The sequence below is a fragment of the Pongo abelii genome, chromosome 4, assembly GCF_028885655.2.
Source record: "Pongo abelii isolate AG06213 chromosome 4, NHGRI_mPonAbe1-v2.0_pri, whole genome shotgun sequence".
Taxonomy (NCBI): domain Eukaryota; kingdom Metazoa; phylum Chordata; class Mammalia; order Primates; family Hominidae; genus Pongo; species Pongo abelii.
Window position 1 is genome coordinate 173,553,222 of NC_071989.2, and position 25,736 is coordinate 173,578,957.

Below are 25,736 nucleotides of genomic sequence, written 5' to 3' on the forward strand. Positions count from 1 at the left end.
CAATGGGATCACATGGACACAGGGAGGGGAACAACACACACTGAGGCCTACCAGGGGCATCAGGGGAGAGAAAGCCTCATGAGAAATAGCTAATGCATGCTGGGCTTAATTCTTAGGTGATGGGTTGATAGGTGCAGCAAACCACCATGGCACATGTTTACCTATGTACGAAACCTGCACACCGTGCATAGGTACCTCAGAACTCAAACATTTTTTAAAAATGCAATAAAAACACCATGTGAAGTATACATAATTTACCCTGTCATATTAAAATGGTAAAAATAATAATTCTCTCTAATGATAATGCTAATTACTTTTAGGTAAAAAAAGAAAAGAGGAAAGACAATAGGTCAATTCTTTGTCACTCATCATTGGTTTCCACTACTGCAAATTTACGCCTAATTTTAAGAGACGAGCTTCCTAATCAGTTATGATAAAATATGTTAGAAGTTCAGCTTCACAATTAACCATGGTATGTGAGTTTCCTTGATTTTCGGTATGAAATTTGCTTGTACAAATTATAATCAGTATAAATGGAAAGAACCTTATTGGAAGAGAAACATTTAAATTGCTATCTCTCTAAAATACTGATAAAGTAATATTTTTAATATTATGCATATAGAATCATAGCTGAAATCTAGAATAAATATAGTAAGTCAAATTTTTATTTAATCAATAAAATTATCCAGAAAAGTAGTCAATTTATTACCACTTAAGAACCTTATGGTTAAACTTTTCTCCATATTAAACATTCATCAGATGCCAGAGTAAAATAATCCTTTGCCTATGTTATAAATAAAGAAGTAAAAAGTGACATAAGAAATTGACAGTTTTTAGCCAGATGTGGTGGTGTGTAAGCCTGTAGTCCCAGCTACTGGTGGAAGAGTGGGAAGGGCGTGAGGCGTGGAAGCTGAGGCAGGAGGAATGCTTGAGCCCGGGAGAGTGAGGCTGCAGTGAGCCAAGATCACACCACTGCACTGCAGCCTGGATGACAAAACAAAACCCTGTCTCAAAAAATAAATAAATAAATAAATAAATTGACAATTTTATGTCAAAAATTTGTAATTATCTTCAATTATCTTCCAAAACTCCAATACTAATATCTTAAATTGAACAGTGCTAGCTAATATTTAATAAATTTTTCCAATAAATTTAGAGGTCACACTAATTAGTAAAGGTAGGTTGGATCAAAAATATAAGCCAATCAAGACCAAGATCAGGATTAAACATGAATGATTCTCTTAGTTCAAGTTAAGACTTCATGACTGGGGGACTTGTATGGAGTAACAGGGACCAGATTTAACATCTTGCCAAAAACAACCAAACAAAGAAAAACAAATAAACAAAATCCAACAGATAAAATATATGAAATAATGGTTTGCAAGACAGCGGGTATCTGGCAACAAGGGACAGCAATTGCTGAAAGCTAAGAAATAACTCTCATAGGTGTGCCTTACAAGACAGGCTCTGGGAGAAGAGTTGCAAAAGAAAGAACTGCAGAGATCTGCAGACAGGACTCTTGCATATTTAGCAAAGTATTGACCAGTGCATTGTTGTAAGGAAAATACACAAGGCAAGGGAAAGAATCATCTGAAAGGGTTAGTGGGAAGAATACTTAGAGCTTACACAGGGCTGGGAATGTTGCCTGTTTTCACCAGATTTGAAAAACTTCAATTTGCAAATCACTGGATAGAGTATCAGAAGGGTCTTAGTAGTGGAGAACTACTATCCCTAGATTAAACACTGCTCTGGTCTTGCAAGTGAATCTTAAAGGCAAGTCCTCAAAAAATGAAACAGTTTCCAAGTAAATGTGTCTCAGATGAAACTCAAAAATACTTATAGAAATACAAAAATATATTCAGAAAAATCAATTTGCAATCTCTGGCGGCCAGCCAAAGATTACTAGGCATATAAAAGCAAAACATGAACCATAATGAGAAGAAAAATCAATAAACTGAAATCAACCCAGAACTATATTATAACAAATTTTATAATTAGAAGACAAAGACATTACAACAGTGATTACAATTGTATTCCATATGTTCAAAAATTTAAGAGACATGGAAGATGTAAAAATAATCAGATTTCTAGAGATGAAATCTCAAATACCTGAGTTGAAAATGCTCTGAAAGAGATTAATGACAGATGAAGCATTGCGGAAGAAAAGATTAGTGTATTTGAAGACAGCAACAGAAGGAATTTAAAATAAAGCATAGAGAAAAAATATATATATATATATAGTTTAATGAAAAGAGCATCAGGCTAGGTGAAGTGGCTCACACCTGTGATCCCAGTACTTTGGGAGGCTGAGGCAGAAGGATCACTTAAACCCAGGAGTTTGAGACTACCCTGGGTGGCATAGCAAGTCCCTGTCTCTACAACAAAATTAAAACGATAGCCAGGAGTAGTGATACACACCTGTGCTTCCAGCTACTCTGGAGGCTGAGGTGAGAGGATAGCTTAAGCCTGGGAGGTTGAGGCTGCAGTGAGCAGTGATTGCGCCACTGCACTCCAGCCAAGCTGACAGGGCGAGACTCCAGCTCAAAAAAAAAGAAGAAAAAGAAAAAAAAAGAGCATCAGTAAATTCTGGGACAAACTCAAATGGCCTTCCCGAGTACAAGGAACATGAAAACTACATTAGGACATGATATAATCAAATTGATCAATTCAATGATAAAGAAAAAATCACAAAAGAAGCTGGGAGTGAGGAGAAAGACATGTTACCTACAGAGAAACAAAGTTACGAATGATGGAACATTGTCAACGTGCTGAAAGAAAAAAGATCTGTCAAACTATAATTCTGTACTCAGCAAATATGTCTTAAAAATGAAGGTAAAGACTTTCTCAGACATACAAAAGCTGAAATAATTTATCACCAACATTTGAACAATGTAAGAATTGTTAAAGTAAAAGAAGAAGTGAAAATATGGATCTCTGCAAAAGCATGAACATTTTAATGTGCAAGATTGAACACCGCTGGTGTTCCACAGGTGAATGGTACAGCAAATGCTTCAAAATTAATAAACCAGGCAAGGCTCTTTCAGGTGTTCAAATGAATTTTGTCTGAATCACCGTGCACTGAATCTTGCATCTTCTTCTAGTTTACTTGAAGTCTATAATTCACCTATTCATTCTTCACACTTTTTGTTCTTTTTTATTCTCTAAAGCCTCCAAATGCTCATTTATTTGCTTATCTGTATCACGTGTGATGTGTCCTTCCTCCCCACTTTTTACAATACTCAGCCTGGCCATAGACTTGACTTCAGTCAAAATAAAAATACTCCACTTGACTTTGCTAGGGCGAATACATACCTTCCTTGTAAGACTATAGAGGAATTGGCTGATTCTCTGTTCTCTAAAAGTGAATCAATTTCTGGGTAGAGAATTGAGAAACTAGGAAGTAGATGAAAGAGCTAATGAAACTTGAGAGGCTATAATCCTGTGCTTGGTGTCCTACTCTCCCTCTGGCCCGATCTGTCTTCTTGGATGTCAATTACACTTTCAAAGAAATTTAGGGTTACTCATATGGCTAATAATTGGCATATGCCTTTAGGTGTTTCCCCAAACTGTGAACAGACCCGAGGCATGTTTCTGACTACTTGTTATCTGACCCAGCAGAGATGTGGATTGTCCTATAATTCTCAACTCAGAACATGTTGCTGGATCAACCTGAACATGTCCCAAGGGAAGTATGGTCAGTTTTTATTTTTGCAATCAATATTGGACTGTGAACCACATCCAATTGCTGTGCAAAAGACAGTGTGTGATGCATGACCACAGGCTACCTTTTACTTACAGACATCAGTCTTTGGTTGAATAAACTTACATTGTATGAACAGGTAATGTTTGAAGCTTCCAACAAAAATGTATTTGCCTGCTTCCAAATCATGCCACTCCTGGACTCATCACCTAGGGTCACAAGACTATCTGGCCTATCCTTTACATTTGAATAAGAGATCCTCATGGGCTGTGTCCCAGTCCTTTCTTTGACTAAGCCTTCATTCATGTTCCAGCTCCAATAGAATTAGAAAGCATTCAGTAATCTGCTTCCAGTTCAACAAGCACTTTAAGCAAGATTCCCAAATTTGTCTCCATTATGGCCAGGTGGACCAATTGTTATAGCTTTCCCAGCCAGTGGGTTCAGGTTCCAGTGATAGACCTGGAGCCTATGGAAACCATGAATGGGAAAACCTGCTTGCAAGAACACCTGTCTCACAGGTACACCCAAAAGGCTAACCTTGGAGATTCAATTTGAACCAATTTGCAGGCATTGTTTTCAACATTATGTACTCCCTCTGCAATTGTTATTGCTTTTCCTTTTTAAATATATTTTGTTTAAATCAGGATGTTAACATTGTGCATATATGGCAAGAAATTGATAGATCTCCATTTGCATTCAATGACCCTAGTCCTGGACAACTACAAATCTACTTTTTTGTTTCTACAGATTTGACTAATTCCAGAAGTTTTATATAGTGGAATCATACAGTATTGTATTTCCTGATTGATTGCATTCATTTATCATAATATTTTCAAGTTTATTTCATATCATAGTAATTATCCATATTTTAAACTTGTTATGACTGAATAATTTATTGTATGAGTGTACCATATATTGTTTATTCATCAACTGATAGCCATTTGTGTTGTTTTCAGCCTTTGACTATTATTACTAGTGCTTCTATAAATATTCACATGAAATTTTTGTGTGGACATATGTTATTATTTTGCAAAGGGGCAGGGAGGATGGAATACACCTAGGGATGGAATAGCCAAGCCCTGTGGTAAGTACACATTCAGATTTTAGAGGACCTATCAGACTGTTTTCCAAAGTGGTGGTACCATTTTATTATTCTCAGTAGCAGTATATGAATGTTCCAGGTTTTCCGCAACCTCACCAATGTGTATTATTATCTGTGTTTTTGATTAGGGCCATTTTAGAGGGTGGATATAAAGTGGTTATCTCATCGTGCCTTTTATTTTTATTTTCCTGATAGCTAATGATGTTGAGCATGTTCTCATGTGTTTATTGGCCATTCATATATACTTTTTGAATACCATCTGTTTAGATTATTTGCCCATTTGTTAATTTAATTATTTGTCTTATTATTGAATTATAAGTGTTCTTTATATAATCTGGTTGCAAAGTCCCTTAGCAGGTACATGATTTTTAAATTTATTCCATTCTGAAGGTTGTCTTTTAACTTGGATAATGTCATTTGAAGCACAAAGTATTAATTTCGATGACATTCAATATATCTATTTTTTTCTCATCACTTGTGTTTTTGTGTTATATCTAAGAAAACTTTGACACAAGATCACAAGGATTTACTTCTATATATTTTCTAATAGTTTCATAGTTTTAGGTCTTACATTGAGGTCTGTGATCTACTTTGAATTAATTTTTGTATTGGTGTTACTTTTGATGAGGATGACTCAAACATTTGACCTCACCATTTAATGGACTATGGAAATACAGCTTTCAAGCTACCCATTGCTTCTTTGCTGGAATAACCTATATTAACTTTCATGTGGAAATACAGGTGAGTCCCCAGTTCACATGACAATCCTGGAAACGTATAACCTTGACTTTTATCCCTTTCCTGTGAACAATATGGAAATTGCTCAGTTTCTGCCTAAAACTCTTACAAATTCCTCTTTAGCCAGGATCAATACAATGCTGCATTCTATCCAAGAACCCTTCTTTCTCCCACCAGTTATTCATAATAATTGCAGATGTATCGGAATATACTCTACAGGTCTTGCTGGACCCCCTGCAGATGGCAGGTCCTGTATATGGTATACCAAGGCCAGGTTATCCACACATGCAACACCTGGACTTGATGTCCTCAGGTGACTACTAATACCACAGACTTCCTCATAAAACAAGGTTGTCAAGATGTCGTCCAACTTTTGCATAAAGGAATTTTAATACAAAAATTATCTGGGTGTGATGGCGCATGACTGAGGTCCCAGCTACTCGGGAGGTAGAGGTGAAGGTGAAGGTGTGAGGATTGCTTGAGCCTGGGAGGTTGAGGCTGCAATGAGCTGTGATCACATCACTGTACTGTGGTCTGGGAGACAGAGACCCTGTCTCAAAAAAATTAAAAAATTTTTTTAGAGATAGGGTGTTACTAGAGATGGAGTCTCACTAGGGTGTAGTGGTGCGATCATAGCTCACTGTAACCTTGAACTTCTGGGCTCAAGCAATCCTTCTGCCTCAGACTCTTGAGTAGCTATGACTACAGGCACCACACTTAGTCAATTGTGTGTGTGTGTGTGTGTTTATGTAGAGATAGGGGTCTCACTATGTTGCCCAAGCTGGTCTCAAACTCCTGGACTCCAACTCCTAGGCTCAAGTGATTCTCCTGCCTCAGCCACCCAAAGTGCTGGAATTACAGAAATGTGCCAACTCTCCAGCCCAACTTTTGCATTTTGTTTAATATTTTTCCTGTTATTATTAAGATAGACTATTAACTTGAAGTGAGTGCATGGTCATGGTAGGAGAAAAAAAAGTGATAACAATGATTTAAAGTCCCTTTTTGCAGTGATAGTTCCTTGGAGATTGGATTCTGTGACATCTTTCTAGAAATTACAGTGTTTCATATAATTAATCTTATAATGATTTTATACTACACCATTAAATCAAGCTTTACCAATATGAAAGGTAGAAGGATAGATGCAATTAAAGGAAGAGTGTGAATGATAGCCTGTGTACATAACTACATACCTCAGGCATCATGATAAACTAAACAAAAGAGGTTTATGGTGCTTTTCCAGTCACTATAAAATATTCCTACAGAAAGTATAGTCATATGGCCCCAGACAACGTGTAAAATGGTATTACCATTGCCTATTTCAAATTCACCATTTATCTAAAGCTGTGTTGGTAGAGGTGGGATGGACAGGAAACTCACACAGCAGAAAATCAAAACAAAAATATGGCTGGAAAAGTGAATGAAATTCTACTTCATATACATTTTTTCAGTGACTTTTGAAGAATGAGACAGATTATAAAAATTAAAAAAACCACAATTCCATTTTAATATTTAATCAGCACTTGAGAGATGAAAGAATTGGTTTCATAATATTGAAATGATCAGTTTGAAAGTAAGAACAAGCAAGAAAATAAAATTTGTTATCCCTCTGGATGATATTATTGCAAATTTATAAAATTACTTATTTCATGAAAGTCATTTGAAGATAAATATTCAAGCCAATAAATTCTTAATGAATGGAAATAAAAGGGGAGAAAACCCTTAACAGAATTTAAAGCTAAACCTTCATTTTTGTGAAGGAATGTTACAACAAAAGAAAATCCAAAGTCTACAGTTACTCTTCACATAATTTTTAGTGCAACTATGAAGTAGCAATACCAATATACTAATATCTAGTGTACTCACTGTAAAAAGATAAAATACTCAAGGTGTTCAATTCTGATTGTTGAAACAGCACTTATTAGTGCTTATGTTGCAAAGAACAACCATCTAAAAATAGATTTATATTTAAGTACATCATATACTATTCAATGTCACAAAAAGTGTATCAATTTGTTTTTAGTTTTCGTGTTAAACAAGAATCACTAATAATTCTATAGAAAATGATTCAACAGTATTTTTTGTTGACAATTTTACAGTGACAGATCTCTATAAAGATTATTAAATTATTAAAATTTACCATAGTCACTCTTCTGTGCAATAGCTTTCTAAAGCTTACTTTTCTTGTCTAACTAAAAGTTTGTACCCTTTGATCAACATCAATAAGAGTGCACTGTATATTTCAAAATTGCTAAGAGAGTAGATTTCAAATATATTCACCACAAAAAAAGATAAGCATATGAAGTGATGGATTTAATTAGTCTATTTAATCATTCCACATTGCAAACATATATCAAAATATCGCATTGTATCCCCAAAATAATAATATGCAATTATTATTTTCAGTGGAAAATAAAGTTTAAAAGCATGTTTTTAAATCATATGGTATCAAATTTAGGCTGCTGTTCCAAAAACATTACCTACAAATCCATGGCAAGGTAGACCACTTGGTAAGGCTTCTAATATTATAGAGCAAGAAACACCTATAGCACGATGCTTTTCGCAAGACTACTACACTTTTCAAAATGGTATGTAGATTTAAGCCTAATTGCAATTTCCTTCAGGACTAGTCTCATTCTGTATACTTGTTTTAGTTTGTACCTACACAGACATATGTTCTGATAATTTGATATCATATTTATAAAAAACCAAAGCTTTAATATTTTGACATATTTACCAGGCATATCATTTCCTTTATTAAAAAGGAGCAATATCGGCCATCATGGTGTCTCACGTCTATAATCTCAACTCTTTGGGAGGCTGAGACAAGAAGTTCCCTTGAGCTCAGGATTTTCAGACCAGCCTGGGCAACATGGCGAAATCTCCTCTCTACAAAAAATACAAAAAATTAGCCAGGTATGGTGGCACACACCTGTAGTCTCAGCTACTAGGGAGGCAGAGGTGGGAGGATCACTTGAGCCCAGGGGGTTGAGGCTACAATGAGCTATGATCACACCACTGCATTCTAGCCTGGGCAACAGAGTGAGATCCTGTCTCAAGCAAACTAAAAACAGTAATACTGGCTTGCCCAGTTTCTTATGCCTGTATAAGGACAGCACTTTGGGAGACCAAGGCAGGAAGATTGGTTGAAGCCAGGGGTTCAAGACCAGCCTGGGCAACAAAACAAGGCCCTGTATCTATCAAAAAAAAAAAACAAAAAACAGCAGTACCAAAAATCAATGTTTAGTAAAAATAAAGCACATATTTTCTTATTCTCAACTCACATATTCCCCACTTAGCACATCAGAAAGTTTTGAAAAGACTTTCATAAAATATTTAAAGCAACAGCTTAAACGTGGAATCATAGCCCCCACTCCACTCTTCATGCTGAGAAATATCAACATCTTCTTAAAATAAGAGACAAGATACTGAAACCTATTGTTTCAAGAAAGGGCATATGTTGATTAATCTCAACGGGTGGCAGGGAAACTCACTAATACTCACTCATAGCTTTAAAACAATTATTTTACATAGCTTTACAACAATTATTCCCAAAGTGGAGGCCTTCAGCATCACCTGGGAGCTTGTTAATGATGCAAATTCCTAGGTACCACCACAGACTTACTTAGTCAGACATGCTCAGGGTGGGGTCTAGCAATCTGGTTTAATAGGCTCTGCAGGTGATTCTGTGCAGGCTAAAGTTTAGGAATGACTACTTTAAAGCAATTATAGAGAGAATAGGAAGGAAAAAAAAATCACCCATGCTGGAAATCATGATGTAGAACCAGAAGCTTTAATGTCATAAACTAGGCTAGAAATCTTGCTCTAGAACTTTTTAGGAGTATCATATTAGGAACAATACTTCTCTTACATTTCTTATTTATACAATGGGAGAAGTAAAATATATATTGAACCATTATTTTAGGTACAAAAATAATATGTATAAAACACATATTGGAGTCTCACCAAGAGTATTAACTGAAGAATATTAAAGTAATAATATTCTTAAACAAAACATAGTTAGATTGTGTTATTAACAAGTTAGTAATTTTTTCCTAAAGTTTGAATGAAGCCAGCTCCAGCTGTCTTTCACGTGTCCATGTTCAAATATCAGTCAAGCAAATTGTGTTTGATACACAAAATTAGAAGATGGCAGGTTTCCATCCAGTCACACCAAGAGGCCTACAAATGGTTTACTTATTTAGTAGATTAATCTCTCCATGTTATCCCAGCTAAGAGAGTTTGTTACAAACTTCTTATTCAGGAATTTAAAACTACATTTGAAGTTATTAAAATATGAATAATAAATGTCCATGAAATGGCCTGAGATCAAACAGTTAAAGTATGTATGGTTTGGTTTCTCAGAGAAGGCAACAAAAAACAAGAACAAAAACAACAGCAAAAAATCCCCAAAACACTAAACAATACAGGGGTCAGTGTTTATGTATCCAAGCATCTAGAAGAAAACTGATCCCTAAAGTTTTATTTATTTATTTATTTAGGCTGTATACTTAGGTTTTAAGGATATCATAACATCCCAAAAATGTGTTTTTAAATAGTTTCCATGCCCCAGTTGCCCCTGTTTATTTAAGATTGGTATGCAGTCTCTGAGATAATCTACTATTTTGGCTTTGCTAGAACATGTCCCTTTTCCTCTTGAATTTCTTTAAGTCACACTGCGGGCTGTTAAAGTCTCTCTCTAACTCCCTGGGCAGAGCATGCTAACGTGAAGCTGGAGTTTTCCGAAGGAACTGTCATGATCTGTTGACTCAATGATCTGTTAATGACACCTGAAGGCTCACAGCAGCGCTGGCCTCGGCTTGCTGCTGCTACAGCCGGCCCATTGAGGATGCAGGTGCATTGTAAGAGGCACCCAAATCAGCCATTAAGGTCACTTTTATTAGAGGCTTCTACTTACAAAACAGGGCTCTCAGGGAGCATGAGTCAGTCTAGCATGACCCTGACGGCTCAGAAGAGAGTCACACTTTTAAGGAGCAGCCAAGTCTTGTTATAATTAAAAAAAAAAAAAAAGGAAGGAAAATAATATTGCTCTGTTTTTTCTTTCACAGACTCATATATCCTATTGTGCAAAAAATTTAAGAACAATGGTTCCCACCCTACACCTTCATTTCACCCCTCCCCCCGCCGCCCCGCTAGTGGTAACTAATTTTAAAGGAAATCAGCATCCCATCTCCATTTTTAGTCAATAAAAATTAATTCCTTTGCAAATGTCACATGTGATTTGCTGAAAAAAGCCATCTGAGCAAAGGCATAACTCTAAAAAGTTTAATAGACTAGAAGTGCATACACTGGTAATGAAAGATAAATATCTTTAAAAACTCAGGGAGTACCCCTATTCCAGCCTAGCCCCATATGGGACATTTTGCCTATATATTATTTTGCTCCAGACAACTTTATAAGATATGAAACAAAACAGGGCCTTCTACTATTGTTAGGCACTGGGAGACTTGTTCTAAACTTGTGTCTTCAACTTATGGCTTTTATTTTAGTTAATGGAGTCAAGATACTGCACATTCAAGTATTTTAAATCTGTCTGGAATTTTGACTAATTGTTCTTGCAGCATACCTGAAAGCATTGGAAGAGAACACCATGTTTTTGTTTTTGTTTTTTTTCCAATTTTCCCACCATTCTTGATTTGTCACATAAGTAATAGTAATTACTCCACTTTAATTGATATTAGAAAATAATTACCTCATTGCATTTAAATAAAGCAAACCATCACAAAGGGAATTGTAACATACTGAAACTATAGGAAAGAAAAACAATAAAACTTGAATAGATATCTTGCCTAGAACAACTCAATTTTGTAAAGTTGGCAAAAAAACAATGTTTAAAGAACATACAGAGTAGACGTCATTTTTGGTTCAACAAAAATAGGTCATTGATCTGGCAAACAGCATTGAAGAAATTAATTACAGTTCAGCCATTAATGTATTCATTCACAGAAGAACTCCTTGGTGAGTTAGAGAAAATACTTTTATCCTGCTTGTTTTGTATAATGTGCCACTATATGTGGTATATGTGGATTTGTTTTCCAAGTTCTCTTACTTCCACTAATGGTGCATCTCTTGAAGTATGTTTCAGCCTTCCTTATCTCCCATCCTGGACAGCCTTATGCATGGGAGAGGCCAATAAGTTTTTACCCTTTCCAACTTGCACAATGCTTCTTTGGATGAGAATATTTGAAGCAAATTTCTTACCATGTCATTTACTTGCTCAAAAATCTTCACTAGATTCTTGACTCCACAAAATGATACAAAAACTCAATAGCCTGTAATTTAGAACCCTCTGTGATCTGATCTTGACATTATATAAACCTCATTTCATATCCTGCTCTTTGGTCCCTAGGACCAAAACTGCACTATGGCAGAATTGTTCCTAACCTATCTCCGCATAATCTACTTCAACTTAACTAGTTTACCAGCTTCAATCAAACCATGCTCTCCATTCTTCTCTCTACAATATTTGCCTGACATTCATCATGTGTTCCTCACACACTGGTAGGCTAGTTGCTATTTATACTCCCATTTCATCAGTCAGTTAAACAATATGATTACCCAAGAGAGGTTATAACCAAATATATTTATGCAAATTGCTATTATTATAATTATGAAAATTAATTAAATAATAACCAACTGATAAATACAAGTTGAAGATAATTTTTTTCCTATAAAAAGTAAGTTAGATATTTTGGAAATAAACCCAAGTCCCTAAAAATATTGCTGTCATACATATCGGTTGTGACAATATAGCTGTAAAACACTGGGGGAAGACCATAGAAAACTAGAAAGATTCTGCATTTATATTTCTAGTCGAAAATCTTCAAGTTTCACTTCATTTTAAAGAAATTGGAAGTGGGATTCCAAGGTCATGCATTTTGGGTGTGGTTTGTGCAAGGAAGGTGACAATTTAGAGAATGATATGCTACAGTAGTAATGGTAATAATTCTTTGGAAAACAAATTATCAAAAATGCAGACATCATTTATATAATGACAGAAACAAATCTAAATATGATGCAGAGAAGATTGTAGCAAATCCATTATTTAACAAGAACTTGTTTCTTCCCTTAATTATGAACATTTTCAACATTTATAGTATGCATGGTCATTTTTATTGGTGTATCATTTACATTCAGAGAAGTGGAAATATTATAATCTTTATGAATTTCCATAAACTGTACACATCTTTGTAACCAGAAAGAGAGGATTACCAGTCATCCAGAAGGTCCCCACGTGCCTCCTTTCTGTCACTGCCCCCTCATCTTGCGTGGGTCACTATTCTATTTAACAGCATAAATTAGCTTTGCTTCTTTTTATAATATGTATACATTGCGTATATTATTTTGTATTTGGCTTCTTTCTCATAACATTGTACTTATGAAATGTTTGTTTCATGTAACTATAAAGCATCCAGTTTCATGGCAGCAAAGTATTCTTTGAATCCTCTTAGAGCAAATATCATTCACAACTTACTAAAATAAAAGGGCTTTACCTTCTTCTTACATATGCCAATTTTGGATTGTGTCACTCAGTTCCATATACCTGGACTACTCTTGCTGTTTTTTTATCCCCAATCTATTGTAAAAAGGTAATTTGTACAAAGCTATAAGTGTGTCCCTCATATAAATATAAAATGTGCCACAGATTCGTGCAACTTATTAATAAGGGCAACAACAAGATGGTGAAGCTAATTCAAAGAGCATTTGAAGAACCAAATATGTACAGAGATTAAAGGAAAAAACGTTAGAACAAGATTACTAGGTGAGATTAAAACCTGGAAATGCTTTTACAGGATAAAAATCAATCTACAAATTAACATGTAACTTCAAGGTCTGGTATCTAAATAATAGTAAATGATATGTCAAACAAAATTGTATCCTCCTAGAGATTAAGATAATAAATAATTCTTGGGTGAGCCTGCTGAACATTTTTTTCAGCATAACCCTGAAGGGACACACAGATGACGTTTTGCCTTATTTCGTATCCCTTGAGGTCAATGTTCATGCCACTTCCACTCTGAAGTCTTTCTGATCTCCTAGCTGGAAGTCATCTCTCTGGCCAAGGAGCACTGGTAGTACGTGGAGTATGTACAATATGAAGTTTGTGAATGAATAATGGTAATCTGCCACTCTAGGGGTATATAACTCCTTGAGCAGAAAGGGCTAATTAAGAACATGATTAAATTTTAAATTATAGCTGAAGAAATTGCACTGTAGAAAAGAGATAAATTAGAACACATCATGGTGTGGTTAGCACGCATATGTTCTTAAAAAGAGCAAATATGCTTTGAGAAATAATTGATTTATAAATAATCTGCTTTTCAACTTCCTTTTGCCCTTTCTCTAAGCTCTGCACTATAGAAACATTCTCTCTGTAATCCCCCCGCTTCATTCTAGTCTTGTTAAGCAAAACTACAGGAATCGTCTATCTCAAGCTCCATTTTAGCCATCTTTTTTCCTCATCACAGCTTGGAGACGCTGTTTGGAAACTCATGTTCAATCACGGACTTTTTCTGGCCACCATTTTCTTGTTTAGCTCTGTGACCCTCCATGCTACTTTTCCTATTAATTGCCATCAGGTGCTTGCTACTCACTTCATTGGACTTGTTGGACTTTTATTTCTTATTCTGTCCCTTTCAGTCTTTACAAAAACATTCTCTTCAGCAGAGCTTTGTTAAACATTATTCTTTTTTCTTTAGCTTCTCTGGATCATGCTGTTTAAGGGAGAATTTGCATAACGCATCTGTACATCGAGTTTGATCAGACTTTGCTTTGCTTGTTTTCTCAACTCCTCCCAAGTAGCTGAAAAGTTGATCTTGCTAAGATGGTTTTGAATTAGGTTATGTATACTCTTGGCCAGACCTCCTTTTCTTACTCTTTTTCTGGGAACTCTCAACTGAAGTATAAAGGGTAATTGACAAAAAATCTTAAATTCCTTTTTTATGAAATTCCAGGAAAATAACATTTGGCGATAGCTCAAATATGTGTTCTTTAGCTGTGTGTGGCTATTTGAATTAAAAATGTAAATTTAAATGCATTAAAAGTAAGTAAAATTTAGTCCGGCACAGTGGCTCACGCCTGTAATCCCAGCACTTTAGGAGGCCAAGGTGGGCGGTTCACGAGGACAACAGATTGGGACCATCCTGGCCAACATGGTGAAACCCCGTCTCTACTAAAAATATAAAAATTAGCTGGGTGTGGTGGTGTGCACCTTTAGTCCCAGCTACTCAGGAGGCTGAGGCAGGAGAATTGCTTGAACAGGGAGGCAGAGGTTGCAGTGAGCTGAGATCGTGCCACTGCACTCCAGCCTGGTGACAGAGCGAGACTCTGTCTCAAAATAAATAAATAAATAAATAAATAAAAGTAAATAAAATTCAAAATTCATTTCATCAATCACTTTAGCCATATTTCTAGTGCTCAATAGCCGTATATAGTTACTATGTTGAACATTGAAAACATAGAGCATTTCTATCATCATAGGAAGTTCTGTTGGACACAGTTAACCCAAAGTACGTGGTAGCTATTGAATGCAAATGTGCAGACTAGTGACTTCTGTTTCATTTCCAGCTAAAGTGCTTCTTCCTTTCACAGAATTTTACTTACCTGACTCCACTAAGGACTGGTACTATCTAAGGGGCTTATAAATGAGTTGGAAGACACAGAGCCCAGTGAAATTTTCAAGTGTGCAGATGAAACTAAGCTCTTCTGGGAGTGGAAATGCCAAATTGAAAAACTGCTCCTGAAGGCTTTATGAGGGGGCAGACATGCATCAGATGAGCTTCTTTTCAAGCAAGTACAATGTGGCAAAGTTAGGTGGAAATGATTGCAGCCTTATGGGATACTGGATTTGGTTTTTCTGGTCAACAATTGATAGAACAATATCAAGTTCATTACGTAGTATTTCCTAAAATACAAAATTTTGTGATCACTCAAAAGAGTAAAAATAAATTTGAGTGAAATGATGCAGTTATTTTCTACTTGTGTGTGATATTTAATGCATAAGTATCTGTGCAAGTAAAATCTAACAGAGGTGGATGTTTTAACTTGTTTTAATAAGTTAGTATTAACTTACAAAATAGAAGTGGAAGAAAAGGCAAAACGTAAAAGAATAAAGGAGTGAGGAGTGTTGTTTGAAAGAAAAATAATAGTTCTTTGTGGTTGAAGCAAAAGTCCAGAGCATGATATAGTTTTAGAAATGAGTGCCAAGCCTTATTGCAAAAGTCCTGGTAAAATGCATATCAAATAGGTGAAGAAAACCACCAAAATAAGTTATTCAAACAGCAGAAGAATAACATAATCTAATGAGTGTTTTAGAAAGATAAATGATATAGTTTGGATCTTTGTCCTCTCCAAATCTCATGTTGAAATGTGATCCCCAGTGTTGGAGGTGGGGCCTGGTGGAAGGTGTTTGGGTCGTGGGGGCAGATCCTTCATGAATGGGTTGATGCTCACTCCGTGGTAATGAGTGGGTTCCCACTCTCTTAATTCACATGAGAGCTGGCTATAAAAGGAGTCTGGCTCTTCCTCCTCTCTGTCTTACTCCCTCTCTCGCCACATGACATGCCTGCTCCTGCTTCACCTTCCGCCATGATTGTAAGTTTCCTGAGGCTCACCAGAAGCCAGGCAGATGCTGGTGCCATGGCCTGCAGAACTGTGAACCAAATAAACAATGTTTCTTTATAAATAACCCAGCCTTAGGTATTCGTTTATAGCAATGCAAAACAGACAGATACAGGAACTCTAGCAGCAACATAGATTAATAGTTCTAAAAGGGGGTGCTTTTGTCTCCCAGGGGACAGTTGACCATTTCTAGAGTAGCATTGGTTGTCATGAGAGAGAGATTAGGGGTCAGGGGGCCAATGTTGTCTACTAGGTAGAGTTTAGGGGTGCTTCTAAACTTCTTATAATGTGAAAGAAAATTCCCACAACAAAGAAATATTCAGTCCCGAATGTTGATGTTGCCAAGGTTGAAAAACCTTGATGCAGACAATAAATTTAAGAAAGGACAAGCCTTAAATAATAAAATCATTTAGGATACTGATACAGAAGTAAATTTAAGAAATGATGAGAGGAATCATGTTATATTAATATGTTTACTGTTCTTATGACAGAATATTGAGAAGGAGGAATATAGAGTTAATCCAATTTTCTAAATAGAATGAAAAGAAACCCATTCCCTATTTATATGTTTTGTACAACTTATACAATTATTTACTCATAAATTTATATAAACAAAAGAAAATTCAAGAAGGATATATACTGCATTGCAAGTAAAATTAATGAGAAAATATATAAACTAACATAGCTGGGTCTTTTTTATTATACAGAGAAAAGGGGGAAATTCCATAATTTTCTAGAGAGAATATAGAGTTACTGAAAAGTGCAAAAGAAATTCTCCCATATAACATTAAAAAGTGCAAAAGAAATTCTCCCATATAACATTAAATTCTATTGGAATTTTAGGGGGAAATGGTCAACCAGCATTTCATGGCAAAACAAGACGTCTTTCATGGGCAAAGGCAGTAGAAATACTTTCAAATTTCACGATGCTCAAAATATACATGAACAACCTACAGTTATTGTAAAGATTACTTAAAGATGTTAAACATGGTAAATCATAAAATTTAAAGAACTTAGTGTATAAAAGTTCTCTTTTGCTATTTGGTAAATTCAGGAATAAAATTAGATCTTTTCTTTTGGCCATGTAAACTATAAATTCTGTACAAAACTTGACCCTGCTATTCTTACCTCATCTATATATTGTGTTTCCTTCTACTTTCCAGGGGTCAGCACATCCTGCACTTTATATAAGATCTCTTTTTCAGTTTGGTTACTTAAAATGATAATTGTTCCTATTCTGTTGGAATGCTTACTAAAAATGGCTAGACAATTGACTAGTTGGGTCACTGCCTGGTATAATTGCCCAGCAAAGTTTCATTATATATAGTTTCTATATTCTTGTCTTCATAAAATAAGATTCCCACAAAGAAATATTGCAGCAATTATAATTATACTTAGGCAGTGCACTTGTGTATATTTTTAAAAAAGTCTCTGAATTCTATTCAATTATGACAGATGAATAAAAAATTATCTCCCTTCAAGTTCTACTTTATTTAATAATTCCTGTTCCTTTTCTGGAAACAAAAAAAAAAATATTCTTGTATAAGGCTTCTCCAGAGGTTTCACAAAAATTATAATGAAAACCTTTAAATATGATATGGAAGAGACAGTGAAGCATTTAAAAAATATATGGAAATGCCACTGGAATTTATTATAAGTTTTTAAAACCTGAATTATTTTTTATTTATTTGGAATACTTCATGAGATTTTGGCAGAATTTTTTAACATATATATTCTGGAATTTTCAGTTGCTTTACATAAATGATGATTAAAGTCACTTTGAAATATTTTCTAAAAAGAATTGCACATACAAACTTGGGAAACAAATAAAGCTATATCCCTGTGCATTGAGTCAAGAATACAGAATCTATCCTAGGTTTTTCAAACAATTAATTTTTTTTTTTTTTTTTTTTTTTTGAGATGAAGTCTCACTTTGTCTCACAGACTGGAGTGCAATGGCGTGATCTTGGCTCACTACAACCTCTGCCTCCCAGGTTCAAACAATTCTCCTGTCTCAGCCTCCTGAGTAGCTGGGATTATAGGTGCCCACCACCACGCCCGGGTAATTTTTGTATTTTAGTAGAGATGGGGTTTCACCATGTTGGCCAGGCTGGTCTTGAACTCCTGACCTTGTGATCCACCCTCCTCGGCCTCCCAAAGTGCTGGGATTACAGGCATGAGCCACTGCACCTTGTCGAGTTAATTTTTTAATAGTCAATATGTTCTAGGGATTCAGGCTTGCTTTTCTTGTTTGTTTTAATGGTCAAGAAAGACACTTACAACACTTGCTTTCAATTTTTCCAGGCAAAAATTACCCCAGCTATGCACTACAGCAAAGTCAGTAGTATATCCTGGTCTCGGGTAGGCCAAAACATTTTTAAAAGCTTTCTATTGAAGTAAAATATGTGTACAAAACTGCACATGTAGGAGTACAATTTGATAAATTTTCATTAACTGATTATTGATTATGCCAGTGTAACTAGCCAAGAAATCATCACCAGTACCCCAGTAAACCCTCTTCAATTTTCCCCAAAGTTAGTCCATTATCCTAACATCTTAAAGCATAGAATACTTTTTTATATTATTTTATATAAAAATTGAATAATACAGCATGTTCACTTCTGTCTGACTTTAGCTCAACAATGTTTGTGTAATTCATTCCTATTGTTACCTGTATTTGTAGACAGTGATTACCACTGTGGTACAGTAATCATTATGTGAAATACCTCAATTTATCCTATCGTTGGTGGAGATTTGAGTGATATTTAGGTTTTAGCTATTACAAATTAGTAATATTTTATTGTATTACATGATTTTTTAGTAAACATTGGAACACATTTCTGATAAAAATATACCTAAAAATTGAATTCTTGGATCACAGAGATTTTGTATGTTCACATTCAGCAGAAACAGCCAAATCGGTTCCCAAAGGCTGTACCAATTTTCCGTGGCTTCCAGCTCTGTTTAAGAATTTCAGTTGCTCAACATCCTCCCCAGCACTCGATAGTCCTGTCTTTCTCATTGGCCACTCTGACGATTACTTAGTGGTATTTCATTTTGATTGCAATTTGTGTTTTCCTGGTGTCTTTTCATATGTTTTATTAGAAATTTGGATATCCTCAGAGAGAGGATATTAACACGGAGAAATGTTTACAAAAGTGATAGATGGTCAGGGAAGGGGAAGAGCAGTTGTTATGCCAGACCAGGACAGTGTCCCTACCTGTGTTCTGGGATGCATTCCTAGCTAAGCTGCTGTGGTGCATTGCTTCATTTTTTTTTTCAACTTTTGTTTTAAGTTCAGGGATACATATGCAGGACACTCAGGTTTGTTACACAGGTAAATGTGTGCCATTGTGGTTTACTGCAAAGATCATCCCATCACCTAAATATTAAGCTCGGCTTAATATTTAGCTGGGCTTAATATTTAGCTATTCTTCCTGATGCTCTCCCTCCTCCCACCCCTCACCCTCCAACAAGCCCCAGTGTATGTTGTTCCCCCCATGTTTCCACATGTTCTCATCATTCAGCTCCCACTTTTAAGTGAGAAAATGCAGTGTTTGGCTTTCTGTTCCTCCATTAGTTTGCTGAGGATAAAGGCTTCCAACTCCAACCATGTCCCTGCAAAGAACATGATCTCATTCTGCTTTGTGGCTGCATAGTATTCCACGGTGTATATGTACCGCATTTTCCTTATCAGTCGATCATTGATGGGCATTTAGGATGATTCCATGTCTTTGCTATTGTGAACAGTGTTGCAATAAACATATGTGTGCATGTATCTTTATAACAGAATGATTTATATTCCTTTGGGTATATGTCCAGTAATGGGATGCTAGGTCAAATGGTATTTCTGTCTGTACATTTTTGAGGAATTGCCATACTGTCTTCCACAGTGGTTGAACTAATTTACACTCCCACCAACAGTGTAAAAGTATTCCCTTTTCTCCACAACTTCACCAGCATCTGTTGTTTATAGAGTGCGCTGCTTCTGAAATGAGGCTGCCTTAACCACTGCTGTTGGGACCTGAAAATGCTGGAGGCTATGCTTTCCTGGTAATTGCCTTTCTGCTAAGCTGAGAATTGAATACAGAATGCCTCCTGCTTGGGCCTCCTCCCATTGGCTCCCATTTGTAGAACTAATTATGAAAACAAGTCAAGAAATTCTAGGAAATGTCATTTTTAGACTTCCAGGATGCCTTTCCTCCCCTCCACTCCCATTGAAAATAAAAGCTTGGAAGGTCAGAAAACAAGTTATATACCAATTGCCTCCATCTGCCCCAGTGCGCTGCACCTTAGCTTTCTAAATATCAAGGAGCAAGGAGGGACATATGAGCTATGGCCATATAAATCTGCATATATGTCTATCAACATTTTCAGGCAACTGGTTAATCAGTTGTGTATTTGACAGAGTGTCTAGAAAAATAAAAAGTAAAGTACTTGCTCTCATGATTCTTATAACTTCTTAGTTATAAGAAATTAGTCATTATTAACTTTATTCACTAAGAACAAAGAAAAGTATATGTGAAACATCAGTTAATAATACAGAAAATTGGGAGGCTGAATTGTCACAATAGACAATGAGTCTTAACTGATTTTTCCGAGAGCAGGAGAGGAAAAACAACAGCGAATGTGGTTGAATGTGAAATGGGGGTGAGCTTTTTTCTAAAGGGCAGATAATGAGGAGAGAAGAAGAAAAAACATTCTGGTCAAAAGAAGCAATATGAGTAGAATAAATAACATAGGATTCAGCAGTGGCATCTTTATAAAACATTAAGATTCTGCCTTACCTTACCTTAAAGTGGGCTTTGGAAGAAGATAGCAGAATCAATTATAATTTTATAACAAGGTTCCTGTTAATTTGGAAATCTGGAAACCATGTCAGGAAGAATAAGGAAACTAAGATATTTAGCTCAGAGAAGAGAAACCTAAATGCAATATCTATTAAGTATCATGTTGAAGAAGGCACAAATTTGTTTTGATTGTTCGAAAAGGAACAAAAGTGGCCAGGTGCAGTGGCTCACGCCTGTAATCCCAGCACTTTGGGAGGCCAAGGCGGGTGGATCATGAGGTCAGGAGATCGAGACCATCCTGGCCAACACGGTGAAACACCATCTCTACTAAAAAAGTACCAAACAATTAGCCAGGTGTGGAGGTGGGCGCCTGTAGTCCCAGCTACTGGGGAGGCTGAGGCAGGAGAATGGCGTGAACCTGGAAGGCAGAGCTCGCAGTGAGCCAAGATCACACCACTGCACTCCAGCCTGGGCGACAGAGCGAGACTCAGTCTCAAAAAAAAAGGAACAAAAGTTAGAGGCATTCAGCTATAAATTCAGTGAAAAACATTTGTTTAAATCAATGGTTTACAGTGAAACAAACTAGCTCATGTAGATATGATGTCTATAGCCATAAATCATTCTCATAGAAGTTAAATGGCCAACTATATCACAGAAGGGATTTCCGCAATCAAAACGAAGAAGATGACCCAAATATTTCTTTAATCTAAAGAATAATTTGGGATAGATATGGTAGCATTTATCAGAGAACATGAAAGCCAATTAGTTTAGATTTTAGTAACTGATGAATACAATTAATTTTTCTTACATTCCTGCTCAGTGCCAGATACTGTCTAGTGAAATGGTGAATGATATAATTCACTATAATAACCAATTCACTAGAGGAAACGGGGAAAGAAAAAACAAATTCTAGACTTAGAAGATGCTCCATAAAAAAACAAATCCAAGGTGAAATAGTGTTAAGAAATTCCACATCTACTTACCTTTTTAATAATCATTATTATTTACAGAATATGAAAGTTTCATGGCTCTGCTATGTCCTTAAGTAAATAACTTGCTTAACCTCTGAATCATCGAGCACCTTCCAAATTTGCCTCAAAAAATCATTTTTTTAATCCCCAGAAAACAATTATATCAACATTCTGCAACTGGTACTTGCATACAACTAATTTTTAAAATATACATTGTCATTGTAATCACAATTATTGCCTATAGGAACCTATAGTCTATTAAGGGAAATAGACAGTTATAATACCATATGCAAAGCCATGCTATGGGAGTGAATGCATGTGCTATAGAAACACACACGTAACTCATCCTTGGGTGAGGGCTGGGGCAGGAAAATTCCGGGAGAAGTTTTAATAAAGTAACTCCTGAATATCTTATAGGTCTGATAATTTACCTAATAAATTAGCCAAACCTATAGGATATTCAGGAATTACTGAGAAAAAGGGAAGGAAAGAAAGTTCTAGACTTGATATTTAAAGTACATTAACACAGACTTGTTTTGCATCTCAGATTTCATTGCAGGGTCACTACAAAGGTCACTGAAACACACAATTATGCAATCTTAGGTGCAGGAAATAAACATAGAGATCCTCTAGTCCAGACACCTTTTATATAATAGCCTAAAGGCAGGCCATCTAACCTCTGTTTAAATGTTTTTAGTCACTGGAAACTATCTCATGAAGCATTTTCCCCCTTATATTAAAATGAAATCACCCTTCCTATAACTTTTACCTGCCCCAGTCTGCATTCTTGAGCTGCACCAAAGAACCTGGACTTTATTACTTTGGGAATATCAAAGTCATTTTCTATCGGTGATGGAATTTAAAATCAGGTCTATTTAATGGAGTTTTCAGTTACTCTGTCCATTCATTTTCAACCAGACATTTCACTGCTTTTAACATGTAAAATATACCTGCACATCTTAAAGTTTTCTTAAAACTACAATATAAATACTGAGTTTTATATAACTTTTTATTTATCAAGGGAGTATTTTGGAAATTTGGTTTTGGCATCTTGTTGTAAAAATGTTAGTTCTTAGGAACATTTTCATAATTCAGCAGGATCTACAATGTTAATGGACCTGAGCAGCAGGATCCTTGGACCACATACTATAAATACTCCTCAGAGTGCTTGTAATTTCAATTCCAGAGCCTAATGCTGGCTGTAATTCATTTGTTTTTCTTCTCTTATTGAAAGTGATTCCCAGCAGCCTTCTGATTTTGGAAATCTATTGCTTTTCCTCAATTGTAAGTTCATAGTCCAAATTTAAATTAAAGTATGGTAGTAGAAAAAACATGGTAGGAATTCAAAAAAGTAATGGTGAAGAAGTAAATATTTTCTATGAGCAAAAGATTCTTTTAAAAGCATTTAAATCACTCAGGGAAAAATTAGAAGTCTTTTTCTTCTGTTTCAATTCGGGCTTCCAGTGCTCAGAATACTAAAACATAAGAAAAATATGTTCTTCTCTTGATTAAAAATATATAGTTGCAAATTACTCAATAGCTTCACATTTCAATTTAAACATAAGATACATGAAATGCAACTTGATGTTCTATGTGTGTGCATTTAGTTGGCACTGCAAAATTAACATGGATACAATTTTTAAAACACTAACTAAAATTACATTGTACTAGCCTTAAACATAATTAGAATTTTAGATTGGATATATCTCACTTCAAGTAAATTTTGTGATTTTATAAGTGAGAAAACTGAGGCCAGTAAAGTTAAATGATTTATATTAGAAGTAGAAAAGCACTGACAATTTTCATGTTCTACAGAATGCTTTTTTACTTGGTAATAGAACAGCAGTCTTACAATAAATGTGGAAGTATTTTGACTATTTATATAGTGACAGTAGTCTTATTTGAATAAATACGTTAAGTTCAAGAAAAGGGAGGAATCTAAATTTGAAAAATGAAACTTCTTAAATAGCATATGATGTTATGTTCATTATTTCTAATTTTCATGTTTTGTTTTTTTTTTTACCCCCACCAGGGAAATCATCTTTTGGGAACTTATCTAAGAACTTCTTATGGTAAGAATGTTTAATAAAATAACATTTTATAAAAATGATCACATAGCTTTATTGCATGACATCTTTATTTTCAAATAGAATTTCCAATATACACAGAGCTGAGAAAAATATGCACCCTATTCTATTCATGTGGTATATCAAATAACAGATACTAAAATGGAGTCACTAAGTATCTGCTATTTATTTTCACTGAGATTTGAATGTCTGATAAGAGATGAAAATGTGACCTCTTTAAGTAATAGTGGTGCCCTTCAATGGGCAAGTGAAAAATAATTTAAAGGATTAAAGGAAGAGACCTCTGAACTCTGGAAGTTCCCCTGACTTCCCCACCAAAGTAGACTGCTCATCTTTTTTTCTTTTTTTTTTTGAGACCGAGTCTCACTCTGTTGCCCAGGCTGGAGTGCAGTGGTGTGGCTCACTGCAACTTCTGCCTCCTGGGTTCAAGTGATTCTCGTGTCTCAGCCTCCCGAGTAGCTGGGACTACAGGCATGAGCCACCACGCACCGCTAATTTTTGTGTTTTTAGTGGAGACGGGATTTTACCATGTTGGCCAGCTGATCTCAAATTCCTGACCTCAGGTGATCCACTCGCCTCAGCCTCCCAAAGGGCTGGGATTACAGATGTGAGCCAACATGCCCAGCCAGATTGGTCATCTTCTGTAGGCACTCTTTTCCCTCCTACTAACCTGTTTTACTTTTTAGAACACATGTTATTAAAATATTTGTCATCATACAAAATATTTATTTTGCATTTATACCTCTGTTGCCCATCTTTCCCACTAGAAGGTAACATCTAGGGGAGCCAGATGCTTGCTTATTGGCAAATGGCTGGCCCGTAGACATTTGTTAAATGGCTGCATTAAGGATCAATGAAATGATCACCTATGATGTACCAGCCACTAAATCAGGTTGCTTCGCTGGCAACATTTCCATTTATCCTCACAGTAAACCTAAGAGGTAGATATCGGCTTCATTTTACAGATAAGGAAACAGATTCGGAGCAGAAAAATTACTTGCTCCAAATTATGTAATTATTAAGAAGATGCTGGAACTTGAATTCTTGTTTAGCAATTTCAAATACTAAACCCCTTTTTTTTAGAGCAAATATCCTAAAATTCAGATTGTTAAAATGATGTGAAGAAAAAATGAACAGGAAACTGATGCAGAGGCCAGAAAGAATATTCAAACACAAATTATCCATTTTCAAAAAATGACACTGCTCCAGGACCCTGTGGGTATGAGGCTGGATAATTGATTCTCTACTTCCAACTTACTCATGTGCATTTGATACCTCTAACAAAAGGAGTAAATTTTTCACAATTCAATATGACCTAGTGTTAATTATTTAGGTGTTTATTAACAGTTTTGAATCAACGTTTGTCATGTAACTATATAATCAGAAACATCAAGTCTGACAGGGCAAAGGTAAAGAAAAATATATATTTTAATTCTTAAAAGAGTCAGTTCTTAGGTTTTCACACTCTTAATTGGAGATCATATTACCTATATTTTAGGAATTACCTTTTTTTTTTTTTTTTTTGAGACAGAGTCTCGCTCTTTTGCCCAGGCTGGAGTGCAGTGGCACTATCTCGGCTCACTGCAAGCTCCGCCTCCAGGGTTCACGCCATTCTCCTGCCTCAGCCTCCCAAGTAGCTGGGACTACAGGCACCCGCCACCGTGTCCAGTTAATTTTTTGTATTTTTAGTAGAGACGGGGTTTCACCGTG

At 35.7% G+C, this 25,736-nt stretch overlaps 1 long non-coding RNA gene across 1 annotated transcript in view; it reads left to right on the top strand.

The window, feature by feature from the left end:
* The window catches only part of LOC129059610 (uncharacterized), a 1,962,070-nt gene that overhangs the window by 407,312 nt on the left and 1,529,022 nt on the right, over nt 1-25,736 (top strand). Inside the window, exon 2 of the long non-coding RNA XR_010140069.1 lies at nt 23,972-24,011. This is a non-coding gene — a long non-coding RNA (uncharacterized LOC129059610). The remainder of the gene's footprint in view (nt 1-23,971; nt 24,012-25,736) is intronic.